Below are 8,752 nucleotides of genomic sequence, written 5' to 3'. Positions count from 1 at the left end.
AGGCCAACAGTATCATCGAGAGCAAGTGCTTTAGAAGCAAGTGAAATTTTTGTTTCTTAGATTAAAAGTTATTGAATAAACTGACCTCCTTCATGTTTTTATGTTCCAATTAGTTCACCCAAGGTTTTCTAGTAATTTTTATGAGTTTCAGTGATATTTAATTTCCCTCGATTTATTCAATATTCCAGATTTTAGCATCTTATCTTTTCACGCCTTTATAATTTAACCCTGAACCATACGAATTTCCATTTTGAGTACAAACTTCTCAACTCTACCCAAATTCTACGCATCTATTTTGAATATTAATTGTATTCATTCATGTTATAAGGAAATGAGTCAATGTTGGCTTTGCAGGTTGTTAAAGTAAAAATACCGTGGATATTTTCCGTTTGTGCACAGTAATACACAGTAAGTCGTTGTGTAAAAATATGGCGCGAGCGTCTGGGGGGCGGGGTGCAAATAATATGCACCCACTAAGCTTGGGGGTACAAACAGAAAAGATCCCATCATTTTTTTGAGTTGTCTGAAGAAAGCGATTTTTAAAAGACACCGAGAAGGGTTAAACTTCAATTTTAAGGGAAACCTCATACATCTAAAAAGAATATATATTTGACAATAAGTGCGTATTGATCTGGCTGCCTCGTGATTGTTTTCACGTCTGTTCACTCGTTGACTTGATGTCTGTATCTTCGGTTGAAGTTGTGAGACATTCGCACAAGCAGCAGATGCAAAACATTCACCGTCACCTACAATTCAATATAAAGTGATAAATTGCAATACAGAAGCTATAAATTTTGATATTTTCTACTGCTTGAGATAGTCCCGAATGAAAAATAGTTTTCAATCACCAATATAAATAGCTTTAAAAATCAATCTCTGATCAAACCCACCAGAAAACCTTTGTGTAAGGGACGCCATGTGAATCAAACACAAGTAGCGAATGAACATAATCATATTGAGACAGGTTTCTTTTTTAGAAAAAAAACAATTTTAACTTGGGGTGCCGGAGCTAGAAAAAAATAGCAAAATTTTGCTACACCCGCAAAATAGTTGAGAAAAGAAACAGGGTCATTTTTTTAAATCAAAAATAGTATCATTTTTCTCAAATATTGAAAACATTGCTGGTATTCGAAACTATCCAAAGGTACACAATAATGAGGAAAGCATTTAATCTTGCACTGCCTTGATATAAACTTGCATTATTCAGAGGATTTCCCTTTCTCTAGCAGAAGGGAGTGTAGTGTGATCAATAGGGTCCATTTTATTCCCTTCTGGTCATTGCCAGAGTTGGAAAAAAAACGATGAAACCAACGCGAGGCGAGAATCGTCGTTTTTAGTCGGATTCGTCGGACTTTTTTTGTAAGAAATGTCGATTACTGTCATTTTTGACGTTTTGGACGGAACTTTATGCAAGGGCCGTTTATTGTCGTTTTTGTTGGTCTTATCTTTTTTAAGAACTGACGGTTACCCAGGATGAGGATTACGGCCCAAGTATTGGTCAGACTTTTTGGTCATGGACAGGGGTTCCAGACCAAACATACAAAAACATTGCTATTTACCAGACCGAGCAGACCAAAATGTGTGTATTTTCCAGATTGAACAGGTCCAAAATTTTAGTATTAGACAGACCCAAAAAGTTACCTTGGAATAGCTTGCCTAAGAAAAATTTAACTTTTTCATTATTTTTGTTGCTAATAAGCAACTTAAAGTTTTCATACAGTTATTTTTTTTCTGGATCAAGGAGTTATTGAAACAGAAATAAAATTTGTACGGCAGATCCCCCGGTTTACGAAGAGCCTAAACTATCAAGAGTTTTTGGTTAACCTTGCCTAGGAAAAAGTTAATTTTTCATCTTTTCAAGTTGAATGATAGCAAACAAAATTTTGAAAAAGTCAGTTTTAATAAGACCAAGGGGTTATTCAAATCAAACATAAATCCTATTCAAATGTTCCTTTTGTACACGGAGTCCAAATCCCTGAGAATTTTTGAAGCAATTTGTCTAGGAAAATGTTTAAATTTGATACGTTGTTAGATGCAAATGAGCAAATTTTATCTTTCAAAAATAGTGCTTTCAATCGGGTCCAGGAAAGATTCAATTCAAACCGAATTTATCATTAATATTCACCGTGATCACTTGGTTTACTGCTAACTAAAATGTGTTCATTTGTACATGCTTAACTTTGGAGCCGCTTATCAATTCTAATTCATTTTTTGCCTACCGGCCTTACAAATCCAGGATTTAAACCTATAATTCAAAGTAATTACATGGTGCCAACAGAAATTCAAAAAATTGAACTTCATTTTAAAAAAATTTAAGTTCATAATTTTTTGTACCTAATCTAAGCAACCTGTAGTTTTGAAAATTTTGAAAATCAGTCACCAAATACTTTTTCAGACAAAATCTATAAATTGACAGAAGACCAGATGTGGAGAAAGCTTGGTTTTAACTTTCTGTTTCTTAGTTGTTTCAAATTGCATCGCTAATAACAGATTTTATTGTTCTCACCTCAAAATGTGGGTTGGCACTTTATGCAAAGAAATCTTTGTTGTTGAGCCTGCGATTAAATTTCATATTTTTCCGACCCCCACTTTAGTGGGGAGGGAGGAACAATAAACTCAACTGGTTTTTTTGTTGTTAAGACAATTTTGGCCGATCGATATATTCAACGCAGAGAGTTGTGAGTGGTATCATTAGAAAGCAAGTACATCCTAGAATATGGAATTAAAGAGATTTTTTCGAATTTCGTTTCTTACAAGTAGATATCGGGCTTTAAAATATTGTGAATATTCGACAGTTTTTATTCACGTTTTCCAAAATTTCCACTAAAATTAGGCACAATTTTGATAATATAACTTAAAACATGTTACAATTTTTAATGATACAATATTATTGTTTTCGTTTAAGGAAGAAGAGCGTTGTTGAATTGTTTGGTTAAAGCTTTTTTGGCTAAATCTTTTGGTAAAATTTTCAATTTCCGAATTTTTATATCAAAGAGGGCATAAAATGTGCTTTTTCTCCACTTTGATAAAGTATGCTTGAATTCGAGACCTAGAAACCGCTGCCACCAACTTCATAATCGCAAAAAGATTGCTAGTCGAAACTAAGCGCCCTAAAAAAGTCTTCTAGAATAAAAATTTTGCCGTTTTTTGCAAACTTAACTCAATAATTATACTAAAAGCATCAGTGTGTTTTTGGTTTTTGAAATATTCAACTTACCAAGTCATCCACACCACAAACAATTTAAACAACTGGGGGATTGTTTTGGAGCGCAGCAAAATCAGTAATAGGTTTCATCTCATCAGGGATTCTTACAATCAGAATTTAAAATTTTGGGCGCAGCTTTTCTTTTGAAACATTTTGCTTTATTTTTCAATGTTAATTACTGTCCAAAAACTTCAAATCACGGCTCAATTATCGACAGCTCTCATTTACGTGAAAAATTAACTTAATGTACACATAGTTTGTTTTCAGAGAAAACATAATAGATTTTATGGTTTGGACGAAGAGTTTTAGTAATCTTTAAGTGAATACTTGTGTTTTGCCTTCGTTTGTTATTCTTTTTGCAGTCGCTTTGCTATTTCGCATTCATCAAGTCTCTAAATAGCTTCTTCAAGAAGTTTTAGTGAACGTATACAATGCAATCGGTTGTTATCTAATTTCTCTTATGGCATTGAATATAATTGTTTTGAGAAAATTTCTGTGATTTTTTGAATTTGTCATTTTTTTACTTCAATTTTGGTCAGTTGTAGTTTACTCTTAGTAAGTACAGGTCATGTTTATTTCAAATAAAATACAAACTATTCTTTGTGGCGGTTTTTCTTAAATGACGGCTGCTTCGTTTTGGTACTACGCTTTTTCATGCAAAATTTTGTGCTTTCTGTGTACAACTGTTCAATTTTACTGTTCTTTTTTCCTCTGAATATTTATCAAATTAGTAAAATTTCTTATCAGAAAAAACACAAAAAAAGCAATTTTATTGCAAATAGAACATAATAACTGCTTTTATAAATTATGTTTTTAAGGGCTGCGAATCCGCTCTCCTGCAGTTTGGAAGTTTTCTTTAAATTTGCCCGTTATTTGTTGATATGTTTTGTTGTATGCCACAAATTGGGCAAAAAAGTCTCAATGGCCACCTATAGAAAACTGAACTGAACGACTAGCATCGGTATATACATAATGCTTTTGATAACTAACCAAAATTTTTTTTAAAAGCAAAAGTTTTCTACAATTTTTCCCTAATGTTATGGTATTTGAAATTTTCGAGTTTTTTAATTTCGTATTGTTTTCACAAATTCGCCTCCTTCTTGGGAGATCTCGTTAATTTTTTTGCTGAATTATACAATAATTTCTTTTTTTTCGTTAAAGGTTTTGTCTGGTATCATTAGGGCTTAGTCAATTTGCTCTAGAAGAATTTTAATGTTTGTGGTTTTTGTTGTTGTTATTTTGAAATAGCCAAATAACTAAAAAAAACATGATGATGTTAATGAAGATCAAATTTCAAATGTCTGGAGGTTAATATCTTATAAATTTAATGGCTTCAACACCGTGGTTTCGTAAGGTTGTTTCAGTAATTTTTTTTGTTCTGCTTCAATTTATTGTTATTTTATAGTCCTGTGACGTAGTCTTAAAAAAGTCAGCCGCATATAGTTTTCTAGGTTGTTTCTTTATTTTTTGATGAAAGTGTATGCTTGTTATGAATTTTGAAAATAAATGTCTTTAAAAGGACAATGGATTTTTGAGCCTTGCAAATCTTATTTTTGTTTTTTTTGTAGATTAGTTTCTCTATAAACAGTTCACGACCATTGTCTATTGAAATACAATTTGCACTTCAAAACTAATTCATTTTCCTCGAATGATCTTTGTTCTTGGTACTACGAGTTTTCATAAAATATTCGTGATTCTGACATGTTTGTCGTTTTTTAGATTTCTGTTTTCTTTTCACAGTATCACTATAATGGTCAGTTCTGTTGCTATTTGAAAGAAGGCAATCAAAAAATATAGTAATTTTAGTGAACAACTTAATGTTTCATTAGCTGGGACACCGTTTATCTGCACATTCTGAGTTTTTTTGTGAGCATTTGCTGTTCGTTTTGTAGTGATATGACATATCCAGGATAATGAAACGTCTCAAGATCTTTCTATGGAGGTAAAAATGTACCTCACAATGATTTCAGTTGATACACAATGTTAATCAGTTTGACATTAAGTTTTTTCCGAAAAAGTGGCAACACTTTTTTGAACTTTCCTCTTTTGCTTTTTCTTGTCGACTTGTTATCAAATCGCATTGAGGAAAAGTACCATTTTTTCCTAATGAAGTACAGGTTTCATTTTTCTTCAGTATAGGTTTTATCTGATGCCATTTTGATTTGGCAATTAGTTGTTTTAAGAACTAGACGAGTTTTGGTCGTAATTAATTTTTTTTAATTTTTCGTTTTGTCGTTGTTTTTTGTGGTAGTCACATTAATTACAGATCTTATCGACCCTCTAAAGTATATTGTTTTTATTCATTTAATGGTTTGTTGAACGATATATATTATTTAATCTCTTCCCCATTTGGTAGACAATTAAGTGGAATTTGTAGATGAGCGGGGTAGGAACCCGTACCGAACTCCAAGTGTAAATCAATGATGAGCAAATGTAAATTCATGTCTCCCATGTAATGTATTTTTCTCGCTTGAAATTCGCTTGCTTCAAGCCTATATTAGCGGCGCAAAAGTTAACATTTCACCAGTCGTGGTGGCGCAGAGAGGAGGACAAACGGCTAGGGGGCGAGAGATTGTGGGTTCAAGCCACGTGCTGAACTTTATCTTTACACTTGGCCCAAGTCTGACCATTAAGAAATCAGACTGAATGCAAGTCTGACAAGTCAAAAGAGTGACATGAATCAATCTATGATTCAGTAATGATGAGGAATTGCGTTTATACTGACCCAGTACTGGAACGCACTTGGAGTTAGGTACGGGAACTTTATGTGCAAAAACGCACATTACCGAGCCTCCTTGTTTGCATAGAGATTTGAAATTAGAAAGAGAATTGATCTGGTAAAATTTCAACGATTTGCTTGCTTTGGAAAAAATTGTCCAAATTCTGAAGCATGTTCGCTGTTTCCGGGAGAAAGGAAGTCATTTCACAACAACTGAATAATTTATGCATGTCTCTTTTTTTCGTGATAGAGTGTGTATATACGTTTGTGTGAGTAAATGTGAATGATAGAGAGAGCGTATGTGTGTGCTTGTGTGAACCAGTGTACGAGCATACGCGAGTAAAAATGTGTGTATAAGAGTGCCAAAGTAAGCCTGCATTTTGCGTTTGCATTGGTTTCTGTAAACCCGTGTGTGAGTGCAATTTTGTGTGGGTGTGTGTGTAGGCGTGTGTTGGAACCTGTACGTATGCGTTTAGGTCGTCTTATGCGTGCTGAATGTGTGTTTGAGAGACAAAGAGAGAGATACCATCTCATACACACGACTGCAAAATTTGGGTAATGGTCGCAATAGATGTATTAATTGTTGTTCGTTGTAGCCGGCTTTGGGTTTTCAACAATTCAAAGAAGTTAATTTTTGGGGGTGATGTTTTTCGAATATTTTCTAAAAATTTTCTATTTTTATGAACCGAAAAAACCGAAAATTAACGGTTATTTTGTCGCGCCAAAAAAGTAAAAGTGGGCGAGAAAATTGTTCGTCGTTTTAGGGTTCGATTTTTTTCAAACTACCAACGTGGTGTGAAAATTGTTATCCAAAAGACACCTACTGAGCTGCTCAAGATCTTGTTTTTTTGTGTTTTGTTTTCCATTATTTGATTTCGAAGACAATGTTAACAAAACTAAAAACGGGATTAACGAAATCGACAAATTTTAGAACTTTGTCTACTCCATTTTTGCGTATGTTTTCTAGGTTCTCCCAAAAAAAAAAATGTGTTAGCTGGTTGTTCTGTGTTTTTGGTGTCGGTGGGTTATAGTTTTAAAAAAGTTTTCACGAAAAAGAAGCTAGGTTGTATAATCGACAGTATTCTCAAAAGGTGGGTCTCATTTGCTTTTTAAAATTCTATTTCTCGTTTTCTCCCCTGTTCAATTTTCTTTCTGAATTTGAAAGTCATTGACGCAAAAATTAACACGAAAATTTAACTGAATTTTATCATACTTTCTTGTTTGTAGTTTTGGTTTTATTTTCCAATGAAATTATGAAAGTACAATAAATGCGTTAAATGCGTAACGAATATTTCATTATCTATGAAGTTTCTTCAGTTGTGTGAAGGAGTAATTGGTCACGCCATCATCAGTTGATTTTCATCAATCTCAAAATAACCTTTGCATGCTCTAAGTGGATTTTTTGTCTCCTGTGGACAATTCCCATTAATTGCAAATTTTAAAAGAGATTTTGGAAACGACTCTTTTAATTACAACTTAGACAAAATTTCTTAATTGAAAGTTTTTTTTTCTGTGTAGCATTAGGTATTATTTTTCTCATCTAAAGATTGACACTACATGTCTACGAAGCAACAGCGGTTAGTTCATGGCAATCAACCTGTTGTATTTCAAAGTTAAATTTTTCCCTTTGATACTTGACCAACTTTTACTGAAGTAAAAACGACACCGTTGAGTTGGCACAGTTGTTGTGCTCCGCTCGGGTAACTGCGCGCGATTCTCGCTGTTGAAAAATAAATATTTCATGAACTTGTTAGAATGACGAATATTCGAGCGATATTATTGGCTTAATTTCAAAAGCTCACTAGCCGCACTAAGTGCAGTGACTAATTGAGAGTTGTGATAATAATGATCAAAGGATTAGAATATAATGACCTCCACATCCCATAGAAGGTTAAAGTTTTTTTTCACTCTATCTGTTGACACCTACCTCTATTATCTCGAAGACAGTGAGCATGCTTGCACCTGTGAACAATCCCGCCAGTCCGCCTGCATTGGATATGATTGAAAAGATCTCGTACTTCCTCTCCACGTACGACCTGCAGAAAACTTTTTTAGAACAGATGAGTTGAAATTAATTACCCTGGGGTTAAATTTTAACAGTCAAAACAAATAAAGTTATCAATAATAATTGTTAGTATTCAATACAAAAACTGACACATTCCATAAGCTATTATACGTACCCGGGTCCAGATGTCAGCGACATTTCAGCTCATTTTTTCTAACAAATGAACTAAATATGTAGAGATTATATACGACTTCAACACATTTTTCACATAAAATCAGCGCATTTTCAGCATATTTCTTTCAAAAATTTTGACACATTTTCCAGCGCAATTCTTACACAGTTTCAACGGATTTCAGCGTATCATTGTGCAGGTTCGTTTGCACCGTAATTCTGTCCAATTAAATTGATCTTATATCAATAATTAAGAATTTTGTACTAAAAGCGTTGAAATGATGTACCAAACCTAATGAAAATTTCGTACATAATTTTGGCGCATTTTAGCAATATTCAGCGCATTTCTTAAAAAAACGGTTCATTCATATAAAAACAAATTAAATGAAGAAAGTCTGGACTCGATGACACAGTGGCTTTGGTAATGACTAACAAACAGCAGAGCAGGGTTCGAAACTCAGTCAACGCGAGGAGAGTTTGATAGTTAACTAAATTTTTAAAAATTCACCGCATGTGAGCGGATTACAATGTAAGTTGTTTCCGCTGAAATATTTGAAAATTCAGCGCATTCCATACATAATTTACAGAAAATGTCTCGAACTGGGTAAACGTAACTTTTAAAGCTTCCAATATTCCTCAAGTACACATACCT

The 8,752-nt window shown here is 33.5% G+C and overlaps 1 long non-coding RNA gene across 1 annotated transcript; it reads right to left on the bottom strand.

Moving 5' to 3' along the window:
* Positions 1 to 553: 553 nt before the first annotated feature.
* On the bottom strand, positions 554 to 7,960 carry LOC142337221 (uncharacterized). The gene is made up of 2 exons (XR_012758936.1): positions 7,852 to 7,960; positions 554 to 746 (listed from the first exon to the last, which is right to left on the bottom strand). It is a non-coding gene; the product is annotated as an uncharacterized LOC142337221 (long non-coding RNA).
* Between the last annotated feature and the right edge of the window lie 792 nt (positions 7,961 to 8,752).

This window comes from Convolutriloba macropyga, chromosome 3, assembly GCF_964194025.1.
Source record: "Convolutriloba macropyga chromosome 3, txConMacr16.3, whole genome shotgun sequence".
Taxonomy (NCBI): Eukaryota; Metazoa; Xenacoelomorpha; order Acoela; family Convolutidae; genus Convolutriloba; species Convolutriloba macropyga.
The sequence above is the reverse complement of the archived record's forward strand: the minus strand, read 5'-3'. Positions and strand labels throughout refer to the sequence as shown.